The sequence below is a fragment of the Periophthalmus magnuspinnatus genome, chromosome 24, assembly GCF_009829125.3.
Source record: "Periophthalmus magnuspinnatus isolate fPerMag1 chromosome 24, fPerMag1.2.pri, whole genome shotgun sequence".
Classification (NCBI taxonomy): Eukaryota; Metazoa; Chordata; class Actinopteri; order Gobiiformes; family Gobiidae; genus Periophthalmus; species Periophthalmus magnuspinnatus.
In genome coordinates, this window is record NC_047149.1 from 19,310,117 (window position 1) to 19,328,124 (window position 18,008).

Genomic DNA, 18,008 nt, shown 5'->3' on the forward strand with positions numbered 1-18,008 from the left:
ATGCAAGTACTAGAAAAAAAAAGTCCATAATTTTGTCAGAATGTGATCATCCACCATTCTGATTTGAATCTTATCACTAAAAATGTGGCACTCATTAATTTAAACTTTAACTGTAAACAATATTTGTGTAAGTTTCAGTGTAGTTAGACCCTCCCTGCAGATAAATATAAGGCAGTGTCCACCATTAATCTGACCAGAACTGAACATGTGGCTTGGATGAGCAGCGAAACGTCTTCACTTCTACAACTTTTTGTCCAGTTGACAGATTTGATTTTTTTCTTTTACTGTTTCACAAAGGCACATTTTCCACAGTAAATGTAATCCAAAACATACTTCCATAATTCCTCTAATAACAAAAGCAGCACCAGGAGATCCACAGTGTAATCGCGTGACATCTGTTGAGGTCCAGGTTTGAACCTATAAATCAATTATTTACATGAACGAGCACTATCTCTCCCAGTGTGGAAACAGTCTGGAGACAGCCCCATTCCCGCGGCTCCAGGTCACGCACAGCAGCACAGTGGAGCAGGACTTAGCATGGGCCAGTAAGAAACACACAGGGACACACATCTGGAGGTGAGCCACTGAGGACGTCAGAATTAACCAAACAAAAAAAGAAATATAATGAAATGTAATGTAATGAAATTCTGAAGCTTTTCATTTATAAACGTCTTGTCACTACAGTATTTTATGTGTCTGATGTCATCAAGATCCACAGACTAGATAGTTTTTCATTCAAAGGAAATAATGTTTTAGAAGATTTGTTTTATTTCATGTTTTAACGCTTTTTAAAAGAGTAATGTGGCCTTAAAATAAAACAATAAAAAAGTAAATACTATATAACACAGACCGGGTTAGGCAGACTATTGGTGATGGTAAACTTCTGTTGTCACAAGGCCTGTCATGATAACACATTTTGAAGTGCGACATATTGTTTAATGAAAGAAATTTGTACAACTGACAATAACCAAAGAGCAGATTTAAACTACAAAAATGTACACAAAAAAAACAAAAAACAAACATGAGCTGCAATAAATACATAGCAGAATGAAACTATTTAGTGCTGAGTTTGCATCTGTAATGAGTCACAGAGATTAATTTAACATTTTACAGCTCAAATAACCAAAAATGTCCTCGTAGTACAACGAAAATGTACACACCATGAATACTGAGCCTCTATATTGCTTGAGCACACAACACAACAACAGTATTCACTGATCTCTGTTGTGGATAATGAAATTGTGGATCATTTGTGGATCATGAAAGCAACAGTTAATTTTGTTCATTCAGTTATAATTACTTTTTTTTTTTTTTTTACATTTAAATAAAAATTAAAATATATCATAGTTGCCATGATACTAAACTTGATTTCGATACTCAGACCAATTGAAAACACTCCTTTTTTAGACAACAGACACAAAACATAAAATATAGTACTTACCAAAATATAGCAGTTACCATGTGCTGTTATATTAGCTCTGGTACCATTCAAGATCATTATAAAACTGTCTAGGAAAGAGCCACCTTTGTCCTGTTTTGACACTTGTTCAATTGTGTAGTTTTTTAGTTTAAGCATTTCTGATATGACATAGTGGCATCTCTGGTGGTTGGTGTGATGTTAAAGTCAGTGCACATGTTAAAAGTCAAAATGCAAAAATGAGCATGGATAGAAGCAGACAGTGCCTAAGGTTCACTCTGGGGTTAAGCTTCAGAGGAGGTTCAATGGGCTGGAAGGATGGAGCGATGAAGACATGCCCAAGCATCTTATTCTGCGTAGCAACAGCTGAATGCATTCATAACAGTCCAGTGAGCGCCCACCCGAGTTTACAGAGGGGGGCTGGGGACAAACTGAGCATTAAGATTCAATTGTACGTCAGTTAAAATATTCCCCAAGAATATCTGACCTTGTTTACGTTGCACGCTTGATTTGAGAAAACTAAAAGGGAACTGAAACTACTTACAGTAATAAGGGTGTGTTTGTAGAATAGATTATTAGATATGCAGACTTGTTATTACAATGTAGGTATGTGCTGACTAAAAGTAGTGAAAATACAATTTTAATAAATATTCTGAAATACCTAAAATACTGAAATCTTTAAAATGACACATCTCAAATTCGAAACAGAAAAAAATGTCAAAATGCACACATAAATTTTACTCATTACCGGCTTACACTGAAACAGGAAATCCATTCTGAGTACATCAAAAACAAACATGTGGGAACTCTGAGAGGTTCCTTTTGTGTAGTACAACACACTGAGAATAGTGACAACTGAACTTCCTGTCTGCAACTGATATGGAGATACTCTCTCATCAAATACCAACCATCTAGATATACACAATGTAAAAATGTAGTTTTGATGCAATGTTTTAATCTAGTGCTTATATGGACAAATTCAGTTTGATTCCCACAGCAAGAAATTAATGCACTGTTTAACTTTTCTTAAACTTTGCCCAGAATGTTCCAAAGTATAGCATTAAAAGTATAAATAAAATGTATTTAATATAATTTCTTTTAATGCTCAAAAATATGTGTGGACAGCCGAGTTGTCACAAGTCTGACCTGTAACTTGGCCAGGCCATGTCCCCAATGTGTCTCCATGGAGATATTTAAGCTTAAAACTATACTCATACCATAGGTAATGTTACAGCATCTCTATGGAGACAAGCTGGTGGTGTATCATCTACCAGAGAAATTACACAATGTCATTCTTATTGTTTTAATGTAATGTTTAGGGTGCAAAGAGTAGCAATAGAATAACTAACTAGCATGTATAATTAATGTATCTGGTTGTCCAGCAGTGTATTGCTGCGGTTATGTGTGTTATTATATAATATTTATACATTTTGAGGTCACAGATGGACAAAATTCAAGCCTTGGAAGTTACAGGAAATGCTGACACACACAAAACTTGGCAAACCTGATCCACCATTTGTGGAATCTACTTCCTGTTCATCTTATTCTAAATCAAGCAAGTTGTCTCTAGGGTTATATCTGGTGTCCGATTTAAAAAACTAATCAGGGCAAGGGATATTTTTTTAAACATACAAAATAATATGGTCTACTAGTCAAAGATCTTCTGCACAAAAAGTTATAACTTTTTGTCCAGTTGACAGAATCCAATTTTTATTTTACTATTATGTCCTGTAGTTTATATAGTTTATGTATGTAGTTATATATAGTCAATTTGCCAAACACAATCATACACTGCAGGTGCTTAAACATTAAAGCAGCAGAAGAATTCAACCCAGTTAAACTCAAAATATTTCATACTTAAAAATGTGTGACAAAACTTGGAGAGTGATCAAATAGAACAGTATGTAAAGAACTCTGAAGTTTCCGGCACAAACCTGCCAATGACCAAATTAAATAATCATTAAAAACCCAGTGTGGCATAGTAAAACCCAGTAGGAGGAGAGGAACTTACAGCCAATTGCTTTGACATTTTGGCAGAGCATCGTTGCATGTTTTTGGCACTGAATCACATGAGAGAATATGGTGCTGACAGAGGAGCTTGGCACTGCAGGTTTAGCAGTGCAGGGCTGTCACATTGCAAAACAAAAACCCCAGTCTCGGCTAAGCTAGCATACGCCTCAGGGAACTACAAACAGCATCAATAAGAACTGACTTTAATGAGTTTTGACATCTGTCATTTGAACCAGCAACCTACAAAGCTTTTCGGGATATTTTGCTTCTCTCACACTGCTGACGTAAAAAACACATTACATATTAATTATAAGATGGAACATGGGTGTCACTGGCATGTGGTTTGGTAAAGTTAATAAAAGACACAATCTCCCAGAGTGCTTCTTTTACATGTCAGCTGAATATTACTCAATTGAGATTGAAAGTTGTCAGCACAAACAGAACCAGAAACAAGTAGCACAAGGAATTGAAAATGATGACGATGATGTCAAATTTAATTTGACATCATTGTTTTGAGTTGGCACAATGATCAAATCACAAACACTGACATTATTTAGATAAAAGAAGGCACAGTGCAAAAGACAAAACAACCTATTTTTAAGGGCCCATATTACTCTATTTTCTGATGTATGTTATAATGGTGTTTCCTCGTCAAAAACATACCTGCAGTTGTGTTTTGTTTCATTCACACAGGTTTAACACACAAACAATGCATATTTAGGCTAAGCTCTTTTCTTAAACTGGAAACACTCTGTTCCAGCTTGTGATGTCATGTCAAACTCCATACACCTTCACCTTCATGATCTCAGCCCTGGAATTGCTAATCTCTACTGAACAAATGGTAAGAGGTAGCTGTTAACTTGAAAAACTACCACTATATGACCGTTATATATTGAGCAGGTAACAACATTACAAAAAGAGTCAATTTTGTGTAATATAGGACATTTAATGACAAAAATCTTGTTGTACATGTTGTTTAGACCTTCACAAACATGAACTCCATGGGATTGGAACTTGGAACTTAAACTCGGATTGGTTTATCAGTTCATATTTCATGTTATATTCCAAACAAACGTTAATGCTCTTGGTTGTTGTGTTGTGTACCCCAGCCCAACTGCCCTGTACACAATATGAAGGTAACTTTTAAGGGTATGATTACATGATAAAAAATCTGGACACTGTTTTTGAAATCAAGATGTTTTGCCTCTCATCCAGAAGCCAATTTCAATTTCAATGGTATGATAAAGTAATATTATAGTAGCTCATCATATAACAGAGGACATTTCACTCGTTCTAATGATTATAACCGAGTCTGCACTCTTCTCATTTAAGGTTACTTTTACAGTGATTATTTATGTTTTGATTTGTCTGTATTGTGATTTTAATATCTTTCTTATTCTGTAAAGCACAATTACTTCCTGTATGAATTGTGCCATACAAATAAACGTGCCTTGCCTAATTATTAAAACAACAGAACATAAATAGAACAAGTATGTAGTAGTTTAAAGCACAAGCGCAGTAAAAATGTTCTTCAAAAGTATATCTGCTGTAGGTTATAAGGTATGTGAGATTTGTAGCTCAAATACTGTACCATATAAAAGCAATGTTGGCCTTGCCTTTTTGCATCCATATTTACCACAGTGCTGTTTTGACTGGCCAGGAAAACAGGCCTTCAAAGTGGGTTAGGGGAGCTGCATGTCCCTGAGGCGGCCATCGCTGGAGTGGATGTGACAGCGGGGCGTGGAAAGGGGGGAGGTGGGGGGTGTTCTGGCTGAGTTTTGCCCTAATATGGGCAGGGGTCTGGGGGCGGGCGGGGGAGGACAGAATGGGAGGGCTGCTACTGTCGGCTGCACACTCGGCTGTTCAGGGGCTGCGAGTCTAAACACTTCACACTGCACGGGCTCTGGGCTCTGGAAAGGGCCAAGTGTCCAGGCAAAGGTAGAAATGATGTGCATACAACATATTTAAAATGAGTTGTATTGATGAACAAAAAGAAGTTGTTGTTTATCTTCATGTAGTTTCTTAATTTGTAGTGTTCATTAAAAACACATGTTGTTGGAGTTGTCATTCAAAGTGCTGTTACAGAAGTGACAAAGATTGATTTTTAAAACTATAAATACAAGCAAAACTTAAAACGTAAGCTGGAGATTGGTCAATAAGGGTACAACAAACCTTTAAGAGAGTAGTGTATCACATTTAGTGCAGTTATCTCTTCATATTAAAGCGTTAAAATAAAGCTTTGTGTGTATGTTTTCGGCCGCAAATCGATCAAAACAAAATATCAGCCTGTGCTGAAGCTTTAAAACCAAATATCGGCCCAACATATCTGCCAACCAATATATCGGTCTAGCTCTAACTTAAACTATCTTTCAAAGTCTAATTAGGTTTTTGATTTTGCCATTTCCTAATCTGGCGTCTTTATGTTAACCAAAGGTACTGTGCTGGTTCAATTCTTGCGGTGTAGAAAATAAAAACCAGCAAACTAAAGAGTACTGAAAGTCACCCAACATCAAGATGTGAGATCATTGTTATTATCAATGTAGAATGCATCTATGACTATTCTCAGTTCTCTCACCAAAATGTAAAGCCTTTTATTTGAATTTTGGGTACCATGAAGAGAATGTTAATAGCCACACCTCCAAGCTCAGTGTCTGATGTAAAAAAGACACGTTTTTCCCTGAGCTTCCCTTGGCCATCTGTTCCTCCGGCCTACACGCACACTTGCTCCTCACAGACTCAGCACTATTCCTCCTCCTCCACATCTGGACTCTTCTAACACAACACTCGGAGGGATTCTGACAGCAGCAGCTACACATGCTACTATAGAAACAAACAACAAAACAAGGCTGGACATTATATTGCAAAATTTTCATAATTGCTACATCAACAAGAGCAGTGTCTAATATCGCAAGACAAACAATATATTTAGCTGACAATAAGCTCTTTTCATCTACCACTAGTTTTGGGTCACATACAGCTGGTCAACACTTAAGAGCTGCACAATATCATCAATCATAAACAAATGGAAATCCCAATCTTAGTAATTATGAAACTGCAAAGGAATGTATTATTAGTTTACCAGTTTATATTTTCAGTCTTCTCTCAAATGTTAATGCTGCTGGGCTTGTTTATAGAACAGAATCCTACTTTAAAAAAAAAATCTTGTTTGAAAAATGGCAATAGGTTATAGAATAGATTTTTCTCTTCCAAATTGTGTAGCCCTATTGGTGATCCATCAATGTGAGTGGAAAAAAAGATAATTTCACTGTTGTTTGGTTGTGGGGTCAATAATTGTGAATAATCGCTCAATGAAATTTTCCACGCAATCATAACAATACTTAAATGTAATATTGTGGCAGCCTTATGCATGACTGTTGTGAATGCTAGTAAACAGAGTAGGACAGGGAAAGCCTTAAAGAACAATAGAAGAATCCGTGTGGAGTTGGAAAGTTAGGAAAGGCGGCTGGTATTCGTCCGTCGCGACCGTAACTGCCTGGAGAAGTGGGAGCGCGGGTGTCAGAATTCCTCCTCCGTCGCTCTCAATGCCACTTCTGTTCTGCTATGTGCTGCATGTCAAAGGCACAGCACACACAGAGGTCGCCATGTCCGAGAGTGACTGAGCCCTGTGTCAAACCAACGCCACAGAGGCCTCACATCAAGTCATACTCACTACAGCGCTGTGAATCTAAGGGGCTACAGTTAATTAAAGTACACTGACGATCTATCATCCAGTATTAAGGCATGGTCACTGGCACACTGGTTTGGGATAACGTACACAATATAATCTATGTTGAATAAGTTTAAGTTGTGGATATGCAAGTAAATAGAACTACAACGAGCCATCACCTGAGGGTAGAAGTGGGCGATATTATATTTTTTCCCTTTGTTTTGTATTGTTTTCATTTTAATAAACAATACAGACTTTTATTTGACACTGAAATCATGCAGAGTTTAAACTTGGCTGGACAACAAACATTTAAAAAGACCCGACTGAGATCTGCTACAAGAGCTACCATAAAAGTAGAGGCAATGACAACACAATGTCAATGTACCACACCTGATGCAATCCACTTTTTAAGACGACAAATAGATTCTTGTGATTCTTTCTCAGGCCTTTAATGCACCTGTTTCTAACTATTTGTTGGGTGAACATTTGTTGGGTGAACACACAGGAAGAAGGGCATCGTCTTATTCTTGCATTAACAGCTGTATCATAATAGACATCAGTAATAAGGTGTCCAACAAGCCTGGGTAGGTCGGTGGAAGCAATAGAGACAAGAAAGCAGTAATCAAACAAAATTAAGTATTTTAAGCAAGCTAGGAAGCTGTCTAAATGTACTTACACTACCAGTCAAACGTTTAGACACACCGTCTCATTCATTGTTTTGTTTCTCAATTTTTACTACTTTCTACATTTTAGAGACATTTGGAAGACATTAAATATATGAAGCAAGATGTATGGATTATGTAGTAAAGGAAAAAAATAAATATTATATGTATTTTATATTTTATCTTCAAACATAAAACAAAAAAAAAAATATTGAGTAAGAGGGTGTGCCCAAACCTTTGACTGGAAGTGTACATCTAAACACCACCAGCCAAAAGTTGGACACACCCTCTCATTTAGTGTTTTCTTTTTCTTTATTTTGACCACTTCATACATTTTAGATACATACGGAAGACATCAAATATATGACGTAAGATGGATGGAATTGCGTAGTAAAGAAAAAAAGTTATTCAATTCCTTGTGTAATTCCATCCATCTTACGTCATATATTAGATATCTTTCATGTTTATAAACTGTAGAAAGTAGTAAAATAAAAATTAAAATTAAACATTGAATGAGTGTGGTGTGTCCGAACTTTTGACTGGTTGCGTATATTCATTGATTTATGAAGTACTAAGTAACAAGCCCTCTTTCACTCCATTTTAAGTTTTGATAATACATAAATTAAATACTTAGTTGCTGCTATGGGCCAAAATTCTTATCTGACAATATAGAGACACAAATTCCATTCCCGGTTTTCCAGGATCCGTGGGAACTCTGCTCGATCAGCAAACTGAATCCACCCTGATCCTGGCTCAAAGCAACATCAGCTGAAACTAACACATGCGCCACTGCCTTTGATTACCAGAAGAATTCTAACATCAACAAATTGTGATTACGTGCACATACCTCCAGAATATAATGGACTACATGCCCATCTGAGGGATCCGAGTGCTTGTTTTAACTGGACCAAATGAGTGGATTCTTTACAGCGCTGGCGGGTGGTCTGTGACTGTACCAAAGCTACAAGTGGGGCATAGGAGAGAGTTCCTTATGAAAACAAACCTATTTTAGTGCAGTGGCCTGTAGCTCTGGGTCAAGGATACATGGTGGACTCAGATGATACTTGACCCGTCCTGTCTGTCAGCGCCTGCGTCTGTTTTCTTGACCTAAGCATGACGAGTGCTCTTGGTCGGTCACTCAGGCAAAAATATGTGGAGCAGAGACTTCCTCAAACAGGTTGCATTTGGAAAACATAATGATTACAACTGAGAGATGACAAAATGTACCTATTATTATGTTTACAGTATACATAACTTTAATACAAACTAGGAATGTCACAAAATAAAAATTTACATATCAAGACTTAACAATTAGCAATTATTGGAATAATGACCCAACAACAGCAAAATCCTTAAACTCCCTTTCATTCAATTTTTTTCCATGACTCTTCTATGAAAAAATCTTCATGAAATCTTATGAAATCAAACTTTGAGAATATAGTTACTCTGACATAAACAGCCACATAAAACAGCACTATCATTTTGGTTTTGGCTTTGGCTTGACGTTTAAAACTGTCACAATTGTTACTTTTTGGTTTGTACGATTGATTATGCTGTGACCTGAATAATCATGATTATCAATTAACCAAATCATCTCAGCATCATTAGTCCCTGCCTGAAACTGTGAAGTAGGGCTGCAAGATTAATCGCAATCAAATGGAAAAAAGCTAGTTGAATGGATGCAATTAGCAAATCGCAAAGGCTGCAGTTTTTTTGTGTACCATAATTTCTTCCACAAACAACTAAATATTCTTATTCTGCATAAAAAGATCTGCACTGCAAACATGTTCAGAAATGTGATTCTTGTATTAATTTGTCAGTTCAGACATTTCAGAACAGAATCCTACCATTAAAATATAAATCGCAAATTTAATCACATAAAATTTTATATATTTTCCAAATTGTTTAGGCTGTGAAAATCTGCATTTTTTACATGTACATAGCCAGTAGCATTAGCACTTTTTTAGACTTGGCCATGACAGGATGCGAAAAAGTGAAATGTCAACGGGAAACACATAGGGCCTGGAGGAACATTTTCACACAGAGTATATTTAGAAATGGAGAAATAAGGAAAAGTAGTGAGTCATGAGTACTTCCAGGTTAAGCACTTTAAATACTCAGGTTTAAGACATAAGCCACACTAAGTAGTGAGCTTTGTTCAGGTTGAATGGTTCATTATGTAGGGAACAATCAACCGTTAATCTAAGTGTAAACAAATATTGTTAATTTCAATATGTGGAACTGCAAAAAAATAAACACTACTAATGGCAGCTTTTATTAAAACACAGCTAAAATACAATATAAAATGTTATTTTTAGGCATGTAGGCATTTCTTCTCTAGGATAGTTCTGACAGTGATTCATTCAGTTGTGGTTATTTGGTGATAATGTGGCTATACAACTGCTATGGTTTTTCAGATCAATAAAAGAACAAACTTCAATTAGCAAGTTCAAGTGTCAAAGCAAATTAACATATATTTTTTCTAAAATTGACACTAACAAATTAAAAATGTTTCTTTTTAATCTAGAAAAAACTGATATGTCCCAGGACAGCTCCAGTTTCATTTAATATGGACGTAGTGATTACATTGGATTAGACCAGATGCATTGTCACAAGTTATAATACAGTTATGTTTATAACACATGTTACACAAGTGCTAAATGTCCATAGGGGGCTTTAAACCCATGATTTTAAATGTATATTATAATCCCCTAGCTCAAAAGAAAGGAATTATAAATTAGATAAGTTAACACATCTAGTTATAATTGGGTGCCTTTTAAAATCAATATCACTTTTTTAGAAATTGTACAAAAAACGTCAGAGGGAATATAGATGTATATAAAAAAGTTCTGTTATTCATGAAGCCCTACTTTGGAACATTGTGGTCAGTCACCATTACTTCATACAGGAAAGAACACAAGGATGATACTGTTTTGGTAACTTTTAAGTTGAGAAAATGTGCAAGTGGCATTTTATTTTAATACAAGCCCCTCAGGAACAGGTATGTCTAGAGAAACATTGCATTGCTGGAGGCGACTTCTCACAGTGAGTGTCTAACCGCAGTAGTGTGAGAATATGGGTGTGAGATGCCATATCCTGTTTTTCAAATTCTACTCAAACTTTAAAACTTCACACAGACAGCCCTGCACCTCATTCATTCTCTGCCAACTTACATGTGTTCGGCCTGTTAAGTCATTAGCACTTTTCATTGTTTGTTTCTCCACATCACAGGTTTGGAGAGCTTTACACAATTAACCCTAAGCAGTGACAGATGAGGCAAATTTGCGTCACACAGTTCACAGAAATGGACATGAAGACAAATATAGTAAAACTAACATTACAGCAACCTCCACATCACCCGCATTTATCAAGCTTGCACTTACTACAGCTTACTATAACTTGGTAAGTGGATGTCATACAAAGTTACTTCAACAAAACAATCAGTTTGAAATTCGATCGAATAAAAAAAAAAAAAAGAACAATTGCTTTAACTCAAATTAATTTTATTTAAAGTCTAAAAGAAGATGGGGTCAGTACTACTGGCAAGTTTAAATTGTTGGTTCTACATTGCATTAAAGCCGCACTATGTAACTTTTCTGGTGCTGGGTCAACTACTTGCTTGTCTCCATGGAAAAATGTCATGTCATTGCGTGGAATGGTGCACAGTATAGTATTAAAATGATTTATATTGCATGTATTCAGTTGCATGTGTTTTATTAAATACCTATACAATACAGCAAAATACCTTGAAAAACATGCAGTTGTACTGTGACCGGGATCGCCTCTACACAGATCTGACTTGTAACTTGGCCAGCAGCTTGTTTCCATAGAGATAAATAGGGTAAATGCCATATAGTTTTTAAAATCAAATGACAGCAAACATGCATTATGAATAAAACGGTCCAAACGACATCAAATGTAAAGCACTTAGGTCCAATAAGGGACAAGGTCAAAAGGCAAAGTTCTTTGTACCAAGTATTTATTTACCAAACTCTGCCACAAAGCCATTAGACGCAACTGCTTTTAGAGAGCAGAAACAACATTGTCCAGGGAACCTTAGAAGCAGCTATAAATACATGTACTATTTGTCTTTGGCAAAGTGCATCTCCAGGTCAATTGCTTTAAACAGCTACAGGTGTCCCACATGAGCCTGTTCTATCACCACATGAGATTTACATAATAACAATAATAGTATCTAAACACATGAAATAGTAGCTACATATTCATGTCATAAAGTTTATGTTATCAGGACAGATCTGTCAAAATAAGTTCTCAATTTTCATCACTTTTGCTGATGTTGCAGTACATGGAATGTAATCTGATATATTCTATATTTGAATTGACTACTAATTATATTTAAGTATAATAATTTGTTACACCAATTTAGTATCCATTTTTGTTTTAGGTTAACGGTGGGGAAATTAGCCCAAGGGAGGCCACAATGATAATCTAATGGAAAACTCTGTTGTTACTTAAGACCACAAATCTTGTCTTGGAGACTCCCAGCGTCTAATGTGGCAGAAAGGTATGTCAGCCCGTGCAGCAAACATGCAAACTATTTCAACTTGCTCCAAGACAGATCAGGTTCATCCACAACAGCCATTGTGCAGCATGTTTAAGTCACAGAATTCAGTTCCACATTCCAGAAATGCTACAATTACAGCCTGGCAAACCGAAAAGCAAAACACACACGAGAGAACACACACACACAAAGAATAACGCAAAGGGGTTGGAGCTGCAGCTGTTGCCGTACGTCGACTTCAACAAAAGAGTGCCATTACAGCGCGAGAACTGCACTAAGGCACATTCCATTTATAACCTTGAGCTAGTCTTTTCATATGAGCATATATTTATTACAGATGAGTCACAGTTTTGAGCAGTTAAACATAGAACAGAAGAGACACCTGTAATCATTGAAAACTTCTGAGTCATCCTTAAAATAACAAATAAGTCAAACACGTGGATTTGGTTCAAATCTTTTCATATCTATGTTTGTTTACATAATGCAAGTTTCTCAAGTGGTAAAAGTCTCATTTATCATGTTTATAGTTAATCAGCTGTCCATACTATCTGACAGTATACTATGTGACTGCCCTCATTGCAATGTTATCAAAATCAATGCACATTTCATTACTATGCAAAGCACTACTACAAATACAGCAGTTTCTTAAGTTTCAAAAGCAATGTTGTCATATTAACACATGCACTGAATGATCTATAACCCCCATACAAAATGCATAGTAGCTCCTGTCTCCTCCTCCAAAACATTTGACATTTCTCCTGTCATTTTAACTTAAAAAATGAAAGCTGCAAAGTAGTCTCATATTTCCAAAACTTACTCAATACTTTGGTTACAGTCTTTAAATTAAAAAAATGTCCGGGGGGCTCTTAAGGTCTAATTCTACATAATTACATAAGTTTATTTAACTACTATACTACATTCAGATCATAACTGTCCAACTACTACATGGAGATCACATCAGCAGATACATTATAGTCTCTAAAGAAATATAATAAAGAAATATACTGCCATTACTAGTCTATATCATTTCAGGGTCCAGATAATTTTGGCATAACTAGTTCTCACATCTCAATTGAACTTTTGCTACTATAGGAACTCATCCTTGCTGTGCTCATGGTTTGTTACAATAATACACAGAGAAGCAGAAGTGGGTTGCAGACTGGTTTCAAGATAAGAAACTAAAGCAGCTGCTGTTATGTGGTTAAAACAAAAGGCCTATTCTAACGCTGCGGAAATTCACATATTCAGGCCATAAACTGTAGACTTTAGCTCCGAGGCACCTGCTTGCATTCGTACACTAGTTTGATGACAGATCCTGCAGAGCTAAGCTAAAAAACCGCACTGATTTTTAACCCAAAGAAGTTGCTAATCGAAATATAAACTGGAAAACACTGCAATTGTATGTTTTATAGGAACGTGACAGACGATCAAGGTGTTTTATTTTGAAGAAATGTGTAATTTGATTACTTTAGCTAAGATTATGAGCTCAAGCTAGCCAACAGTGCATCCTGCATAAAATAACTGAAAATGCTAAGCTAACGGGGAAAAATCAGGAATCAACAATCATTTTCAACTCTTCTTTAAGTCCAACTTGTATAAAAACTATAGAAATGTATGTTTTAGTCCTCAGATTGTGAGTAATTGGTCCATAAAGTTACCCGTCCTCCCCGGCATCTTCTTCCATGTGAACTGTACGTTTGACAGTCACTGATTTGAGCGCATAGAGCTACACAACAAGTTCCCTAAACAAGCTTTAGCGCTCACAAAACTTGATGAAAGTCGACAACTCACCGGTATGTGTCTTCTAGGGTTAGTTTTTCAGGAAATAAAAGCCGGATTCTCAGTGGAAGTGGTAGTTTGTGTCGACCTTGGCCGCTGAATGTGGCAGACACACAACAACACCCCTCCCAAGCGCGAGCAGCAGTCCAAACCGAGCAAGAAAAAGTTGAGCGCGTAAACCCCGCCCTCTCGCATTTCTGATTGGTCAATATTAGGGACAGTGTAAAAACAGCCAATCAACTCACGTGTCATTCTTGCTTCGACCAATCAGGGTAGACCTAATATGTTCCGATATAAATAGCCACTTTTCAGATTTTTCAAAAAAGATTCTTTAAAATAAATAATATAGGCAAACTGTATGCTATAAACAGGAATATCATGCTATTTCTAGGATACCATATTGCAGCAATAACCATATAAGGCAATATGTTTATCTCAGTTTGGTTCTGTCATTTAGTAGAACCTAATATTATATTATGCATTAAAATTACTGTACTGCAAACATGTTGGTGTGATGAAATGCAAGTTTTTAAGCCTTTTATTAAGAATACTGTTAGTTCGAACGTATGGATATAGTTTATGTCTAGATGTTGGATTTTTAAGCATTTTGTAGTAGTAGCAGTAATAGTAGTAGTAGTAGTAGTAGTAGTAGTAGTAGTAGTAGTAGTAGTAGTAGTAGTAGTAGTAGTAGTAGTAGTAGTAAAAACAGCTTATTTTGGAGAGAAAAAGTATGCAGGAAGTTAGAAAAGTATTGCAAGTTACCAGTTTGTGGTTAGCCCTAATTTATTGAAGTAAATATAATGATAGTCCCTCTGTATAACGAACTAACACTATTCTCTCCTGTGCTGAGTGTCTGTGCTTGTTGTTGCGAGCACATGGAATGGTTGAAGTGCGGGGCATGTTTAAACAGCAGTGGGTCTATAACATAGGGGTCTGAATGTTTGTGCCTGAGGGCAGTAATGTAAAGGAAAACACGCACATCCCAAACCAGTGTGGTACAGAACAGAGTAAACATGCCTCCATAGAAGCACATTATCCAGACTAGAACCTGGGAGGTCTGCAGAGGTGTCCTGACTGCCCACACTTTCCACTGGAGAGGACATTAAAATTGAAACTTTAAACAGTGCCACACCTAGACAGCCTCTGCTATTTGCAATGGTGTAATTTTATTATAGGGTAGTGCCAGTTTTGTCTAGGCCTATGGGGAAGTGGTTCTACGCTGTGGAATGAGTGTTAGTAGGTTATTAGTAGGTTAGTTCAGACTGTACTTACTGTATGTGCTGATTTTAATTTTTGTCATACTTTAGGAATTTATACTTTGTTTTTCTATGTTCTGTCATATTACAATACACCACAATTTAGCCCTATAGTTGGTAATTATTAAACACCATTAGGTCCTTTTTATTCCTCTGAAATTATAAAGTGGAAGTATAACTCATAGCATAAAAGATTTGCATGACACCATTGGGGAACCATGTCATTTTTGTTTTGTATCTAATTTGCAACAAGGCATTCCCCTTTTTCTGAAATGAATTGTTTCTTTATTGTCTTTTGAAGAAGTGAATTTCCCTCATGCAACAATATTTAAGTGACCTAGTAGGACTCTGGAAGGCCCAATGTTATGAAATTGAAATAGAAATAAAAATAAGTCTAAATTTAAGTTTATCATTTTATAAACCATTTATTTGAATGCTGAAGATGCACACAACACAAAGTTGTCCAAAAGCGACACCTAGTGGTCAACGAAAGAATAAACTATGATTCTTATTAGAAGTGCAAAAATCCTTTACCACACCAGCATTTTGAGAAGTTTGTAACTACCACAATGCCTGGTGTAGGTTGTGTCATTGCCTGTACCTGTGAGTAATCATTAAATATGTTTAAATTAAATTGGAAAATGTACCCAATGACATTGAATGAAGTTTTGTCAATGATCAGTTCGCACATAGGTGATGATTTTTTAGTCCTTTCTTAAAAGAATAATGACTCAAGTATACCCACTGAACTCCATAAAAGGTACGCGCTGTCTTTTATAACAAACCTCTAGAGGGCAGTATTTCTCCACTATGAAAGGTCTGCTGCAGTTGCCATATTTCTGCACTGAATTAAACTCAGCCTGTTCAACCATGCAAAGTGACTCCATCCTTTTTACCACTCTCTGGACAACAACGTGATATAGCCCCCTTTAATATGGGCGTTTTGTGTAAGCTTTATGTTGTAATAGTGTGAAGCCTCCCCCCATTTTCTACACCTACTCTACCTATCCATTCAGACTGAATATGTTTCCTGGGGTGTATGATGGGATTATATTGTCTTTATGACTGTGCATTACCTCCATCTCTGGATTATCCCTGGGCAATGCAGCCAATCAAGTGTAAAATTGCAAATGTCCAATAAATGTCATTGTACAATATAAATGGACCTTCATGGAGTTCAGTGGGCATTATCATAAACTGTATCCTACTGTTTATGTCAATGAGAGAAGGCAGTATATTGCTGTTCTATTTTAGTCATTCCCAACCAGAGGATCAAGGTGCAAAAAATATATACAGATTCTCATGATGGACATTATTAATTTTTTTTTAATGAAATGCCCAAAAATGTGTATATTAACTAGGTAGATTCTTCTGTATTGGATTTATATCGAAAATTGTATTATAATTAGTCTAAACATTATCAGACAACACATATTTTAATAGGGGATAGCCAAACTGTTTACAATACAATCTATAAACTGGATATATATGTGCAAAATTAACTTTTAATATTACAATGGTGTCCCCTTTTCATTACTTAATCAAAGGTGTATTTGTATTGGTTCAGTCTTGGTGTTATAATCTTGCATTGTCCTGTATTTGAGGCTTGAGTGAATTTTCACCTTCCCCTTATCTGCGCACTGCTTTGAAGTTTGATTATTTGAAAATTTAATCCAAGTCATGCGCACAATGTTCAGTAGCCAAAAAACCCCCCAAAACAAAACAAAAAAATAAACATGTGAATGACACTCCAGTGCCATTATGAAGAGACAGGGACTTCTCACTTCTGCAGTTTTGAAGTTAATGATCTCATTTCTATTACAAAGCCATTTCAACATTGAATTTTACAATGAACAAAATGTAAAATGGTGATCTACTTCTGGTTTAATATGAAGTTTCAGAAAAAATAACACAATAACACATTTCTTCCCCATAAAACACCCAACAGAATTACACAGAGCAGCAGTTTGAATTATCGTGCACTATTCTGCTGCAGTTGATGTTATTGTTATGCTATCACAATGGTCATTCTGGGGTAGCTTTAGCTGTGTTCTGTGAAATAATGCCAGCCCACATGGGATAATGGCATGCAGGCTCTGAGCTGGAGGCTGATGCCAACAGTGCAGTCTCTTTTGAACAACATGCTCCTGTTTATTCATGTCCTTATTCACCCAGATTGCTTCATCTGTGGACAATGCCACAGTCTGCTGGTGCTGAGAGAACGCACTGACTCATATAGGCTCAAATGAGTGAAGCAGTGCAATGAATGACCTTTCCTTTCCTTATAATGTTTCTTTTATATTGTTTATATTAAAGGGCCTATATTACACAAAATTTACTCTTGTGAGCTTTGAGCCATATTATTATATCGTAACCTGTAATATTGTTTTGTTTCATTTGCGCATGTTAACATAATCCTTTATTATTAGTTTGTATACATCTCCAAAGCTCAAAATGCTCTGTTCCACCTTGTGATGTCATGAAGCTGTAGTTTTCAAGTTAACAGCTACATTTTACCTTTTGTTCAGTCGAGATGAGCGATTCCAGGGCTGAAATCATTATAATGATTTTAGTGAAAGTATATGGGGTTTAAAAACATGGTATTATCACATGACATCCCAAGGTAGAACTGAACGTTTTTTGTTTGAGAAAAGAACTCAGCCTAAATATGCAGAGTTTGTGTGTGTTAAACGTG

The 18,008-nt window shown here is 36.2% G+C and overlaps 2 protein-coding genes across 2 annotated transcripts in view; one reads left to right on the forward strand and one right to left on the reverse strand.

Annotated features, from left to right (window-relative positions):
* fam49a (family with sequence similarity 49 member A) overlaps nt 1-14,208 on the reverse strand; it is a 29,574-nt gene extending 15,366 nt beyond the window's left edge. The window contains exon 1 of the mRNA XM_033991147.2: nt 14,070-14,208. The gene's annotated coding sequence lies outside the window, so the exon portion shown is untranslated. The remainder of the gene's footprint in view (nt 1-14,069) is intronic.
* Nucleotides 1-18,008, forward strand: part of ints9 (integrator complex subunit 9) — a 205,423-nt gene that overhangs the window by 45,235 nt on the left and 142,180 nt on the right. The window lies entirely within an intron of this gene.